Source organism: Lissotriton vulgaris, chromosome 7 (assembly GCF_964263255.1).
Source record: "Lissotriton vulgaris chromosome 7, aLisVul1.2, whole genome shotgun sequence".
Lineage (NCBI taxonomy): Eukaryota > Metazoa > Chordata > Amphibia > Caudata > Salamandridae > Lissotriton > Lissotriton vulgaris.
The window spans coordinates 1,705,309,772-1,705,325,820 of NC_141695.1; the positions used below are offsets into that span (position 1 = coordinate 1,705,309,772).

Genomic DNA, 16,049 nt, shown 5'->3' on the forward strand with positions numbered 1-16,049 from the left:
AACACAGAAAGAAGTCCGCAATGGTCGTCTATTGTCGACAGTGGATCCCAAACTTTTCATTGCAAGCAAAGCCACTATTGAGGTTGACTCAAAAGGACATTTGTGATCTGGTACCATGGGATGATGATGGTTTGAAAGCCTTCCACGAGCTGAGAGAGAGCCTATCTTGTGCTCCAGCTCTAGGAATGCCGGAATATAATAAAGCGTTTTTGCTTTTCTGTTGTGAGAAGGAGGGATGTGCATATGCAGTCCTTGTACAGACACATGGGGGGTGCCCATAGACCAGTGGCAGACTTTTCAGCTGCTTTAGATCCTGTAGCTTCTGCGTTGTTCGGATGTCTCAAATCCATTGCTGCAACAGGTGTCAGCATTGAGAGATGTGAAAGCATAGTGATGGGTCATCCACTTATTGTTTATGTGCCACATTAGGTAGAATTGTTAATGACAAGAACCAAGACACAGTATTTAGTGAATAACAGACTTACAAAGTACGAGCAGGTTATATTGGCTTCTGAAAATTTCACTTTGAAATGCTGTACCACCTTGAATCCTGCCACATTGCTGCCTCTTCCACAAGAGGAAGGAGAGGATTGTGAAGAACATGACTGCCTAGAGGTTACTAAGCTATCTACCAAACCCAGACCTGACATTGTTGATGAACCTCTGCCTGAATCTGATTTGATCCTTTTTGTTGACAGTTCATGCTTAAGAGACAATGAAGGGTGTTTAAGAGCAGCGTTTGCTGTGTGCACCATCTTGGGGGTGGTGGAAGCTGCCTGCTTGAAAAGAGTGTACTCTGCTAATGTAGCTGAGATTATTGCTCTGTTACGTTCTTGTACCATTTCGAATGGAGTCCGAGTGACTATCTATACGGACAGCCAATATGGGTTTGGAGTGGTTCATGATTTCAGACAGTTATGGTCTCTAAGGGGATTTTTAACGTCCTCAGGATCCCCAATCCATAATGGAGAATATGTGCGCCAATTATTGGACGTCTTACAGAAACCTGAGGAGATTGCTTTAGTAAAATGTGCAGTCCATGGAAAGGGAGAGGACTTTGTTACAAAAGGCAATAACTATGCTGACGAAGTAGCTCGCTTTTGTGCTATACATGATTGTGTTTTCAATGGAGAATATGTAGGAGAGAGCACAGGAGAGACCGAGATCAGCATAATGTTAGCTGTAGCCGATACTTGGGATGAGGTAAAGCGGCTGCAGGATGAGGTCCCAGAGGAGGAAGCTGCATCATGGGTTAGAGCAGGCTGTGAAAAGAGAGAAGATGGCATTTGGGTGTCGACAGATGACAGAGCAGTACTACCTAACTGTTTATTGAGCCCAATGGCAAGGCAGATTCATGGAGCAGTTCACCTTGGAAGAGATACCATGGTGCGAGTGTTTAGGCAAACCTGGTTTAATCCATGTTTTCGTGTGAATGCTGAAGCAGTGTGTCACAGGTGTGTTACATGTCAACAAATGAATGTTGGAAAGAGAACTGTGGTTGTGATGAGTCACATTGGAAGATTAGGAGGTCCTTTCAATAGGATACAATTGGATTTTATTGAGATGCCGAGGTGTAACAGGCTGAGATATGTCTTGGTGGTGGTGAGTATCTTTTCACGTTGGGTTGAGGCATATCCAACTGGAGGAAGTGACAGTCGCACAGTGGCAAAATTGCTATTACGGGAACTGATCCCGTGTTTTGGATTTCCAACATCAGTGGAGACAGATAAGAGGAACACACTTCCATAGCAAAGTCATGAAATCGTTTTGTACAGCTTTGAAAATTGATCAGAGATTGCACAGTAGCTGCAGGCCTGGGGCATCTGGTCTTGTGGAGCAGATAAATGGCACAATCAAGATGAGGGTGTCAAAGGTTTATTCGTCAACTTCTTTGAAATGGCCAGATGCGCTGTCGTTGGTATTGATGAGTCTGCGTAGCACTCCTGATCGAAAGACAGGGCTATCTCCTCATGAGATATTGATGGGAAGAGCTATGCGATTGCCTATGGTGCCAGCTACAGCATTGATAAACATCCCAGATGATTTGGTCCTGGATTATTGTAGGGGATTGGCTGATGTGGTTAATTCTGTTTCCCACCAGGTCGAGGCTGCGACTGCATCCACCTCGAGAGAACTGCTGCATGACCTTAAACTCATTGACTGGGTGCTTGTTCGAAAGCACGCGAGGAAGAGCTGCCTTGATGCTCGCTGGCGAGGACCATACCAGGTGATTTTGGTCACAAGTACAGCGGTGAAGTGTGGAGGATTGCCAAACTGGATCCATGCTTCGCATACCAGTTGAGTTCCATGGCCTGTGGAAGAAACGACTCCCCTTGTTCCGAGAAGTGCAACTGAAAATGCAATTGGAGAGTACTGAACGAGTCTATGCGTACAAACTCCTGATGAGGCTGAACAATCAACTGAGCAAAGAAGAAGAGATCAAGCTGCTCCAGAGTTGAGTTCAGATTCTGAAATAGATGACATTGCAGAAGTGAACTTTGAAGCAGATCCGAGTGAACAGCCTGGTGCAGATGAATCAGATCGAGAGGAAAAGAGGAGAGCAGGTGCCGAAACAGAAATTTGGCCAGCAAGAAAGGAGAGGCTGAATATAAGGCTTGCACCTGAGAAAAATCTCGCTCCGATTCTTGAAACGTCTGAATCAGATTAAAATGAATCAGAAGAAAGACTTGATGGTCTAAGACGATCCAGAAGAGAGAGTACCTTCTCAAAAGTACGTATCTCCTGAGTGGAAGTACCTGACTGCAGATGCAGAGACGAGGGAGATCCGGGAGGCTGGGGACAGGTACATTGAGTCACGGAGAGAGCACTCTGACAATTGATATGCAGTTGCTGGCCCCTGGAGTTAATGCTTTTGGAATTCTGACTCTGACAGGTCCTGACCCACCAAGGCTGATTGGTTTGCGATTTCTGATCCTTAACCAGGTTGCTTTCCCTACCTTTGGCCGACAGCCACCCGCACAGGATGTGGAGACATTTGTGCTGAAATTTTACACCTTGTTCTTGCTATGCTTGGTTCTAATATCATTAACGATGAAGCTTGGACTGTGAAAGAAGAACTTATTAGCCTTAGAAAGAAGATAACCTAGGCCCCAGTGGAAGAAAATGTAAATTTGGGACTTTCAATCGAAGAAGCATTAAGGGCTAGGGTTGACTACATCTCTTCAATAGATTAATATTATTGGACTGACAATTGCAATAATCGAATGGAAAACAGTAGATAAAAAGACATTGTAAATAACAGGATAAGGCAAAGAAAGAAGGAAAAAGACTTTATTGATTTTGTTTGTGCCTCAAGAAATCCAACAGTGGTTCAAAATGGAGTCTGGAACCTCAGGACGCAAGCAGAAGTGTGTAATTGGTACCCTTATTGTTGTGGTGCTTATTGTCATAACTGTGGTGATTGTTACATCTTGGGTTGGGTCTCACGATACTGAAAAGAAGGGGGAACAGGCTACATCTACCCCACCTGCTTCAGATATAGAAGACGGTGCGTCTGGAAAAGAGAGAGACATTATCAGAGAAACTAGTTGCATGTTTCATGTAGATTTTTCAAAAGGTGATTTCACGTTGAATGCATATGCTCGTTTGTTGTATGAGTATGTCGATACAATGAACGCGAAAGACTGCTATGTGTGTATGCAACTGCCAGCATCAGTACAAGAAGGTATTCAATACCATCATTTACCTTTGACGTATGGCATCACATGTAGTGTGTTGTTGAGCATGTTTTATAGTAAGGCACATTTTGAGTACTACTTCTCCAATTATGATGTGGTACTTTCAGAAGTTCCAGTTCTTAAGTACATGAATAAATATGATGACTATGTAGAGAGGATGCCAACATACTTTGTGCCTACTATTACTTTAGATACATCTTATGCCAATAGACACAATCTGACCTGTATGTTATCTGACATTGAGAAAAAGGTTGTAAATCAGATTGAAGATAGTCATAGGCAGACTTTATTTAGACAAGATCCAAAGCATAAAGTTATTCCATGGACCCACGAAGAATTAGATCATAAAGCAAAGGGAAGATCTGGTCCAATAGCTTTAGATTTCCAGCAAAAAGGAAAATTGTGGATTAGACACCCTTCAACATATTATGACAAGATATTCGTGCGTGAGAGTGATTGTGAACACATATTCTTAATCGAGGAATCAATAAGGAAAGCACTCTTGGATAAATTAACCATAGTGCCAAATGTGTATTTTGTGTGCGGAAAAAGTGCTTATGTGAAATTGCCCAAGAATTGGTATAGTACGTGTTATTTGGCTGTGGTATTTCCAAAAATCTTTCATGTGGACGATTTATGGCCTTTGGAATGGAAATGATCTCACAGAGAAAACGTGGTGTAAGTGCAGGAGATATTGTTGGGGTTGTGTTTGGTGCCATGATACCTAGCTTGGGTGTGATTTTGAATGATGTGAAAATTAGAAAATTGGCAACTCTAGTGGACAAGTTCTCTGTGAATATGGCTTAAATCTTATTACTTGGAGATGGGGAGATGGTTTTGATAAGGGCTATGGTTCTTCAAAATTGTCTTGCTTTAGACATGTTATTAGCAAAAGCCGGAGGAGTCTGTAAATTATTGAAAGTTCAACAGTGTTGTAATTATATTCCTGACAATGTATATAGGGAAGTACATTAGTAACATTTCAGAGATACACCAAGATTTGCATGATCTGGCTGCCGAAGGACTCTGGGAACAAATTGGTAAGGGTTTTGGAAAAGTTGGAAGCTGGTTTGGAAGCTGGGGACAAGGAATATTGGGATACATCTTAAAACCTGTCATAATAGCTGTCATTTGAATAACAATACTATTGGGAGCTATAAAGGCTTACAAATGGCAAAGAGCAAATCATAATGAAAATTATTTGAAAATTCAAACAACTGTAGGACAGTCATTATCAGCACCTTAAAGGGTTAGAAAGATTTAGATAGGGATAGCAAGCTACAACTTCTGTTTAGGTCGAGGTCAAGGATAAATGGTGAGAGAGTAGAATACTGGTGTTACAACACTAGTCATAAGAGGGGGGAACTGATAGGGGGCTTACAGTACTCTAAATTGTATGAGTGCACTATACTCATGGTTTAAACGCACTCACATGTATTTTTATCGTTTGCAGTGTTCCACGATTATTAAGGGGCATTCATTCAAAATTATATTAACACGAAATGTAGTGTGCACATTTAAGTAGGACTTTGTATGCATTAGAGAAACCTATACATCCTGTATGTATAATTGCAGGATGAAATATAATTCATGCAATGTAATTTGTGTCTAGATTAAGTTGCCTGAATTGTCGGCCCAAACTGCTGGTTGTTTTGAGTTTCGTTTCTCCTTGGATTGCTCAAGAATTACAATTAAATGAATCCTTTTTGTGTTTGAAGAAAGTATGTTCTCATCCTACTGAAGGTGCAGGAATTCGACCTCGCTATTCTTCGATTTAAGGAGATACCCGAATGTCTTTGAAGATGGCTGGAAGGCGAAAAAGGGAGGTTGCCTTCTGTGTCTGGCCTATCTGAAACCCAAGGCCACTGAACATTGAACAAAATTCAATTAGAGCTCCTGTGGAAACCTACTAAAATGTTGCAATGGAAAAATGTATCTTATGACCTATTGTGGGTTGATCATTGCCTTTTTATATGATGTGCAGAGACAGTTTCTGGAGACTTATGCCTATTTTCGGAGGAGAAGGAGCATCCTAGAACGAGCTCCATAGCTTTAAGCTATCAAACCCATTTGACGTGAGTACTTCTTAGGAAGTCAACATGTGCTGATACCTTTGGGATAGAAACAGGGAAACAGGTAGGATTACCATAAAAAGCAGTGTAGGGAAAGATACTTTTCTTTACTTCTCAAATGAAAAGAGAATTGGACTCAGCTTCTATTCTTTGTTGCATTTTGATTTTGGAGTTCATCATATTATGCCTTTTGTGCCGAATGAATTATATACGTAGATTCGGCTCAGTATTGATTTTTATATATCTGTATACTCTGATATTGAGGTGTCTTTATATTCAATTATTTTTGGCCTTATAATAAATCCACAAAACTGAAATTCGGAGTCTGTGGTCCTTTAAAGCATGACTAAATTGAAAGTATAACCTTGCATTGTATGTTCCCTTTAAGCACTTTTAGCTGCTACAAAAAGACCATCTGGTTTGAGTTTAGGAGGGAAGACAAGGAGTAAAATTTAGCGTAATCAATGGGTAGCTTGGAAAATTGGAACAAATTAGGAGTATAAGTGGTACCGAAAATGTATCCCATTTGTTACATTACATACGCATGGCAAAACTAAAAATCCTGCTCAGGATGCCCCAGTTGGAGCAGGAAATAGAACAAGCATTGGCAATGCGAGTAGGTCTGGCTTATGAATGAATGTTCCCTTTGTGTCATTGATGGGCTTGGGCACTCAATAAATCATCATACATGCACTCTGTCACTCATTTTTGAACTCATATATCCATTCATCCATCTGCAGGCCACAAAACACCAACCCACACACACTCACAGCAACATATACAAGATAAATTAAAAGAATACATGCTGCTGTCTAAATATGCGTGCATAAACTAAACTAGACATACCTGCAGGTGTCTCTCTTGCACAGGTATTGCACACAGTCTATCCTTGTTTTAACGATCTGGGAAAGTCGTCTCATTTAGCACCAATGTGTTTCCTATCTTGGAATGGTAAACAATAACGCACTATGGACAACAGTATTCCATAATTGTCACCTGCTTTACAGGAAGTGTCCACGTGGGATGTGGCTCAGTGCAGATAAAATGAGCGTCAAGCTGGTGAGCAACTAAAGAGCTTTAGAATCCTCTTAAGAAAAAATGAAAACAAAAAGAAGAAGCAAATAAATGAAAGGAGAACCAGAAAAAGAGAATATTGAAAACCAAAGGACTGGCTAACTAGCCCTCACACTGAAGTCCACTAATTTTCAGATGAAATGAAATGAAAATTGGATCTTATAATGCGTGCGGCTACTCCGAGGAGTGTCCCGACGCTGCTGATCCGAGGGAACAGAAAAATCAGGGATTTGGAGCCCGCACACTAGAGAAAGGCAGGGCATAGTGGTTAAAACAGCCAGGTTTTCAACTGTCTCCTGAAAGCAAGCAGATCCTGAACCATCCTAAGATAAGGGGGCAAACATTTCCACAGGCGGGCGGCTAGCACTTGAAAAGAGGGCCCGCCCAAGAACGGGCGAAACTCAGAATACTTATAAGGGTCTGCCCAGAGGACCTCAGGGCGCGGGTGGGCACGTAATGGTGGACCCGTTTCCTCAAATAAACGGCTCCTGTACCATGAAATGGATGAGTAAATGTGGCATTCACAGGGCAAGAAAGCTAATGACCGATGTGGACTGAACCATTACATCTTGCAGTATACGGTCATGAACTGAAGCCCAGTGTAAATGACAGACAGGCCAATGACAGAATAAGGCTAACCCAAAGGTCTTGTATGTGCCTATATGGACATATTTGTACGTACATGGATGTATTTATTATGTATTTACTATTTTCCTTTAACACCTTAACTGCTTCGAATGTTCCGTGCCAGTGTGGAACGTTCTATTAAGCGGGCAGGGCCGCGTCGGCCAACGGACGTGCGCAGCACTACAGAGGTAGTGCTCGCGACGGCCGTTGGCCGACACCTGCAGCAAACGGGTTAAATCCGGGCAGATAAATAAGCCTGTCAGGGGTCACTGAAAAACACAAACGCAGGATGACCCACACAACATTCCAGCCATGGTGTGTGAGAAATGGTGGGTATTGCTAATGCAAGGGTTCAGTGCGGCAGGGGACAGATGAGAAAAGAGGAGGTAGTGGCGTAACACAGGCCAACCCAGACCCCAAGCTCCAGGGGGCCCCCTCAGTACAGTACTCTGGCCGGAAAGATCCTGATTTCGTCAGACACGGTCGCTCCCACGCTCCCTCCCTGGCTCCTGGTGGTATTGTTAATATTCCATTGACCTCCGACCATCTGTGTGCCTGCAATTCAATTGTGCATTTGTGCTTCTGGTTGTGCATTTGTCTTAGCGCTTGTGGCGTATTTGTTTCTATCTGCTCAGGTTGTGGCACTTTATAACGCTACAGCGTTTCAGGGATTGTGCAGCGCAGCATAGTTTATGCAAATTAATCAGCGCGACGGAAAGGGAGCTGCGCTCTATCTGGTAACATTAATCCGCCTGTTTAGAAGCGCTTGTGAACTTTATCTGTGCCCCAGCCTCACTCGAGTTTTCACTACCTCCATTTTGATTGTTGTTGTCTCCCTGAGCCCTTCCTCCTCGCACCGCTCCCGCCTCCCTGCTGCCCCTCCCACCCACTGACCCTTACTGTAGACCCCGTAGTAAGCACAGCTGTGACCGCCCTGACTTCGTCAGACACGGTCGCTCCCACGCTCCCTCCCTGGCTCCTGGTGGTATCGTTAATATTCCATTGACCTCCGACCATCTGTGTGCCTGCAATTCAATTGTGCATTTGTGCTTCTGGTTGTGCATTTGTCTTAGCGCTTGTGGCGTATTTGTTTCTATCTGCTCAGGTTGTGGCACTTTATAACGCTACAGCGTTTCAGGGATTGTGCAGCGCAGCATAGTTTATGCAAATTAATCAGCGCGACGGAAACGGAGCTGCGCTCTATCTGGTAACATTAATCCGCCTGTTTAGAAGCGCTTGTGAACTTTATCTGTGCCCCAGCCTCACTCGAGTTTTCACTACCTCCATTTTGATTGTTGTTGTCTCCCTGAGCCCTTCCTCCTCGCACCGCTCCCGCCTCCCTGCTGCCCCTCCCACGCCCCTCCCCCCTCAAAGTGCTTTAATGACAGATGCACCCACGTGCAGCGTCCACGCGCTACGGCCGCGCCGAAGGTGCGCCAAAGGTAAGCCCGTCTACGCCCGTCCGCGCCTGGACCGCGCCCAGCGCCAGAGCCCCTGGTCCTCGTATTGTCCACCCCTCCCGCATTACTTACGATGCCACCTCCCTCCTAGCCCTTAACCCCGGTCGACTCCCCAACTGCGCCCAAGCCGCCCCTGGACACACCCATGGACCCTTTTCCTGCAACTCCTGCAAGTTCGACGGCACCAAGAACAACTCCTCATCTACGAACACACAACAGATATCCGACCCCAATCACCTACAATGCATCCTGCTCAACACCCGCTCGGTCCACAGGCACGCCATTGACCTCTGGAATCTACTAGACACCATCTCTCCGGACGTCGCCTTCCTAACAGAAACATGGATGAACGCCACATCAGCCCCAGACATCACCATTGCCATCCCGGAAGGCTATAAGATCATTCTCAAGGACCGTACCGGCCACACAGGAGGAGGCATCGCTATCGTCCATAAGAAATCCATCCGCATCTCAACCAGCTCAGACGTCAATCTCGCCAACTCTGAACACCTTCATTTCCAGATCCACACCGACCCCAAGACCACACTCAGAGGCACCCTCCTTTACAGGCCACCAGGACCCCGTGCACAATTTAGTGAAGTCATCACGGACTTCATCACTCCACACGCGCTCCCCTCCGAGGATTACATCCTTTTGGGAGACCTCAACTTTCACCTTGAAAAGAACAACGACCGCAACACCACCACCCTTCTGGACAACCTCGCCAACCTCGGACTTAAACAACTTGTCACTACCCCCACCCACATCGCAGGTCACACACTCGACCCTATCTTCACCTCCAGCAAACATGTCTCCTTCAGCCACACCACAGCTCTCCTTTGGACTGACCACAGCTGCGTTCACTTTACCTACAACAAGCCCACATCCAACAACCACCCCCAACCCACTCTGCAAAGAAACTGGAACAAAATCACCATCGACCAGATCTCCTCATCGCTTCTTCAAAACCCCCCAGCCCACTCCTCAAACCCAAACCAAGCAGCCACCAACCTCACCCAATGGTTATCCAACAGCGCCGACATCCTAGCACCACTGAAAAAACGACAAATCAAACTAGGCAGCAAGAAGGCCTCCTGGTTCAACGATGATCTTAAGAAATCCAAGAAACTCTGTCGCTCCCTTGAGAAGGCCTGGAAAAAAGACCCAACCACCAGCACCAAGGACGCCTTCAAAAACGCCACCCGCATACACCACCAACTGATCCGGAATGCCAAGAAAGCCGCTTTCAAGGACCGACTAGATAACAACGCCCACAACAGCAAGGAATTATTCAACATCGTCAAGGAATTTACCAACCCTTCAGCCAACTCCAACGACATCACCCCCTCTCAAGCCCTCTATTTTCTATTTCTAGGTTTGGTGAAGCGCAACAGCTACCCCAGCAATGGGGCGTCCCGGCGCTATGAGACAGGCACGCACCAGTATGACAGAAAAGGAAAAAGGGGGAGAGGGGGAAGGGGGGCCTAGAGAGCAGGGAAAAGGTAGGTCTTGATAGCTTTACGGAAGGCTAAGAGGCAATCTAAGGAACGAATGCTGAGGGGAAGGTCGTTCCATAGTTTGGGACCAAGGACGCTAAAGGAGCGGCCGCCAGTTCGGCAGAGCCTAATCCTGGGGACGGTCAAAAGAAGTTGGTTGGAAGAACGGAGTGCACGACCTGGGACATAAGGTCGGGCCAGATTCCGCAACAGAGGGGGATTTCCTTGTTTGACGATCTTAAAGATCGTGGTAAGAGCCTTAAATTTAACTCGGTGTTCCACGGGCAGCCAGTGGAGCTTACGGATGGTAGCTCTGGCAGAGCATCTACGTGGGAGACCAACCAACGTTCTGGCCGCCGCATTCTGGATACGTTGGAACCCAGCTGTTTCCGCTTTGTTTGCTCCCAGAAGGAGGACGTTAGCGTAATCCAGGCGTGATAAGATGGTAGCCTGGATAATTAGTTGGCGAGCTTTAGAGTCGAAGAGCCCAAGTATAGGCCTGAGATTCTCTGCGACTCCCTAGCCTCATTCTTCCACAACAAAATTGCAGACATCCACAACAGCTTCGACAACCGACCCAAAGACCAACCCACCCAACCCCCTGCAGGACCCCCACCCCCCCTGAACATCCTCAATGACTGAAAGCCAATCTCCACTGAGGACACCATCTGTCTGATGAACTCTATCCACTCAGGATCCCCCACAGACCCATGCCCTCATCACATCTTTAACAAAGCAGACTCCATTATAGCACCGTACCTCCGAGACGTCATCAACTGCTCCCTCAACTCCGCAACCTTCCCGGAAAGCTGGAAACATGCCGAACTCAGCGCCCTCCTGAAGAAACCCACAGCTGACCCCAACGAACTCAAAAACTACCGCCCTATCTCACTCCTTCCATTCCCGGCCAAAGTCATCGAGAAAGCGGTCAACAACCAGCTCGCCGCATTCCTCGAAACCAACAAATCCCTCGACTCCTCACAATCCGGCTTCCGAGCCAAGCACAGCACTGAAACCGCCCTCATCGCAGCATCAGACGACATTCGAACTCTACTGGACAATGGAGACACAGTCGCCCTCATCCTCCTCGACCTCTCCGCAGCCTTCGACACGGTCTGTCATAGCACCCTTTTACAACGCCTCAGAAACGTCGGAATCCAAGGAAAAGCACTGGAATGGATCACCTCGTTCCTCACCGGAAGAACCCAGAGAGTCCGCCTTCCACCATTCAAGTCAGAGGCCACTGAAGTCATCTGCGGCGTACCACAAGGATCGTCACTCAGCCCCACCCTCTTCAACGTATACATGAGCCCCCTCGCAGTCATCGCACGCCAACACAACCTCAACATCATCTCCTACGCCGACGACACCCAGCTGATCCTATCACTCACCAGAGACCCTAACACTGCCAAAACCAACCTGCATGAAGGAATGAAAGAGGTAGCCGAATGGATGAAGCACAGCCGTCTGAAACTGAACTCAGACAAAACAGAAGTCCTCATCCTAGGCACCTCCCCCTCCGCCTGGGATGACTCTTGGTGGCCAGAGGCCCTTGGAAAAGCACCCATCCCGACGGACCACGCACGGAACCTGGGCGTCATCCTGGATTCCTCTCTCTTGATGAACAGACAAGTCAACGCCGTTTCTTCATCTTGCTTCAACATTCTTCGCATGCTCAAAAAAACATTTCGCTGGATCCCCACCGAAACTAGAAAAACAGTCACCCACGCTCTGGTCACGAGCCGACTGGACTACGGAAACACCCTCTACGCCGGTACCACCGCAAAACTCCAGAAAAAACTCCAACGCATCCAGAACGCTTCAGCCAGGCTCATATTAGACACCCCGCGTAAAGAACACATCACTGGTCACCTGAAAAACCTCCACTGGCTCCCCGTCAATAAGAGGATTACTTTCCGGCTCCTTACCCACGCACACAAAGCACTCTATGAAATCGGACCCGAATGCCTCAACACACGACTGTCCTTCTACACCCCCTCCCGCCAACTACGATCCTCCAACCTGGCCCTTGCCATTGTACCTCGCATCAACAAAACCACCATGGGAGGTAGATCCTTCTCCTACCTGGCAGCTAAAACCTGGAACTCTCTTCCCACTCACCTCCGCCTTACTCAGAACCACCTAGCATTCAGAAAGCAACTTAAAACGTGGATATTTGACAAGTAATTCCCCACTCTTCCTCAAGCGCCTTGAGACCCTCTGGGTATGTAGCGCGCTATATAAATTGTTTGACTTGACTTGACTTGATTGAGTCTGGTGGGGGCCTCTCCACGTACCTTGCCTGTTTTCACGCAATTGCACTTTCTTTCTCTAAGTTAGTGCTGCAGCCAACAGAGCTCGGAACCAGAGAGGCAATCTTTGCTCACGCTTTCACAGCTATGTTTGGCTGCAGTACTTGCAATTCCTCTGAGAAATTCTGAGTTAAATGTATGCGTTCGCAATTGCATAAAAAAAGGAGCGCAGCTGAGCCTTATTGCTACAGAAAGTGGCGTAGCCATTGTGTCATGGGGCCCCACTGCGAGGAAGAAAATGGGCTGTTTGGTTGCTGTTTGAATAGTAAAATATAGGCGTAATCAGGTTTGGGAGGCCCTTCAAGCAGCTGGGCCCTGGAGGCAAAGCACATGCTACTCTCTGGCTACTGGCCTACACAGCCCTGTTTCCCTGTAGCGGCTCGTGGAGGGAGTGCTTCGGGCGGTGGGGCGGGCGGGGGAGGAGCAGTGTAGTAAACTATGGAATACGGTCGAACAAAGGTAAGTAAACAAACAAATAAATAAAACGAATTGCATTGCGCGTGCTGCATTGCCAAATGCGATGCAGCGCGCAATTAACTAAGTTTTTGTATTTATTTGTTTACTTACCTCTGTTCCCCCGTAGTTTACTACCCCCCACCCTGCTCCGCCCCCCACCTCCCCACCGCCCGCAGCACTCCCTCAATGAGCCGCTACTGCTGTTTCCACCATCTTGTATTTTGCTAATTTCATGTGGTAAACATAGTTTAAGAGCGGTGGGCGAGACACTTAGGGCTGGCCCGGCTCTGGCTGACCTCGAGGTCCTCTTGGACTCTCAAGCCCAAAACGAGTCAAGCTTTGATGTGGCTTCTGTATGACACCCTTTGTCTACTATCATGTGCAAGGAATTGAAAATAAAGCATGGACCTTTGATATTAAAAAGGAGAGAAAGATGTGGCCGTCAGGGGCCAGATGTCCTATAGTTTTTTGCGTGTCCAAATGGGTTTTAGACCCGCTTGCGAATTAATTTGCGACTCGCAAAATAGGATTAGTGACTTGCTACTAGGAAAGGGCGTTCCAAGGGCTCCCCTTCCTAATAGCGACTCCTGAAGCTTTGTATGACTGTTTTGCAACCGCAATTGCGGTGGCAAAACAGTTGCAGTTTACCACCCTTCATAGAAGGGTGGTAAACTACTCGCAAGCGGGAAGGGGTTCCCAAGAGACCCCTTCCCCTTTGTGAGAGGCTTTCAAAATATTTTTCAAGGGCAGACAGTGGTCCCAGGGACCACTGCTTGCACTTAAAAAATGAAACTGAAATGTTTTAATTTTTAAATGCATCCCGTTTTCCTTTAACGAAAACGGTCTGCATTTAAAAAAATACCTGCTATATTTAAAAGCAGTCCCAGACATGGTGGTCTGCTGACCCCAGCATGCCACCATCCCTTGGAGTGCCAGCCATTCCCGATGGGGTCACAAATTGAGACATCCTCATTAATATGCATGAGGCATGCAAGTTGCGACCCCATTGGGAATCGCAAAGAGTGTCTCAGTCACTTTTGTGCATCCCAATTTGCAAGCTCAAATTCCAAGTCGCAAATGCGACGCAATTTGCTACTCGCAAACTCGTGGGTCGTACATCTGGCTTCAGGTGGTTGAACTGCATAATGAGAAAGCAGAAAACCGGAGACCAATCATTGTTTTCCCGCTTGACCAAATTGTGTAATCAAAGTCAAACATTTAAAGAAATATAAAACAAGCATTGGCAAAGCCAATAGTTCTCGCCTATGCGAGAACTATTGGCTTTGACAATGTCTTTTAGCCATTTTGTATAGCAACATTGCTAAAAGTTAGGGAAAAAAGCCGCGCTATGAGGCAGTCAATGCTGGCCACATCATAGTGCTAAAAAACAAAATTCAGTCGGGAGGGTGAGGGGTGGACAACTCAAACAACTGGAGGGAGGGTGGGAGGGGCAACAAGGACAACGTGTGTTGGGGATAGGATACAAGCCACATGAATAATGGGAAGGTAGGGCATGTGAGGGAAAAAGCAACACAGACAACCAACAGTGGGAATGTGGTAGGTGGGAGGGAATAAGCAACCGAAACAGGAGCGTGGGGTGGGAGGGAAGAAGCAACACGGACGACGGGGTTGTGGGAGACAGAAACAACGCTGATAATAAGAACCAACACAACGGGAAGAAGAAAGTAAAATGAAAAAAAGTACCTAAATCACAACATGACCAGGGGAAGGACACTAATCAAGATGAAGTAATCAGTACTTGGTCTATGCTCTATGTGAAAGAAAAAGAGTGAAGCCGGCACGCACTGCCCAATTAACAGGCAGCAAGAGTGCCAATGAAGCCAACGAATTGTATGCAGAGTGGGCTCCAAGCCCATTGCAGAAAACAATATGTCTCGCAGGCGAGAGAACATGGGGTAGCACATGCGCTGTCGCAAGAGAGACCTAAAAACTAAAAAAGAATGCGCACTGGAACATTTTATGTATCTGCACACATTGATCATTAAAATTCTTTACAAGCACATTTTTAAATACTATTATATTTGGTCTTCGTGACTGCTAAATATTTCACTCTGTCATTCAAGTGCATGGCACACAGTGCAGAAAGCCTTACAAACACAGGACTGACAAAGTGGAATGATTATCAAACACAAACCACCAAAGCAACAACATATCAATATCTACATGTAAAGAATATTAATGAGTGAGTTCTGTAAATATGTTAAAGTTTATCGGTTTTCATTCTTAAGCAATGTTCCAATTATTTTTTTTCACTACTGGCAGATATATTATCTATTAAACTACATTTTGCACACAAAACTACATTTAAAGGTCACATATATATTTTGTGAGTGGATTATCTATGTGTGGACAAATGTTATGCCACCTTTTGATGAAAGATCATTAACCTGAAGTTGGAGGAGAGGCTAACCTCAAGGAAGATGAACTCTTAGGACTTCTAAGCACAAACTGATACATATAAAACACGAATTTAAAAAAGCAAAGCAAAATAATAAGCATGCAGAGGCAGTACACAAATAGACAAAGAAGTTCATAATTTAAAAATTCAATTCACATTGTAGCCTTCTGTGAAAACATGCATTTCAGCATTTCATTTCAGTTCTAGCCTGCTCCAGAATATCATCTATAGAGACCATTATGCAAAAAGAGTCCCATGACGGATGCACAGCCTTCATGAATAGACAATACACATTACTGAAGGAAGCACGAGGTCAGCTGAGACATTTGTGTAAAAAGCAACATAGAACGCCTTATCAATTGAGCACCACATGCATAGCTCATAACTATGTAAATTATATGTAAAGCATATTCATTGATGTGATCCGAATGTCAT

General features: G+C 45.7%; 1 protein-coding gene across 1 annotated transcript in view; it reads right to left on the reverse strand.

Moving 5' to 3' along the window:
* LOC147706362 (SUN domain-containing protein 3-like) overlaps window positions 1–16,049 on the reverse strand; it is a 142,449-nt gene that overhangs the window by 35,721 nt on the left and 90,679 nt on the right. The gene's annotated exons all lie outside the window — the stretch shown is intronic.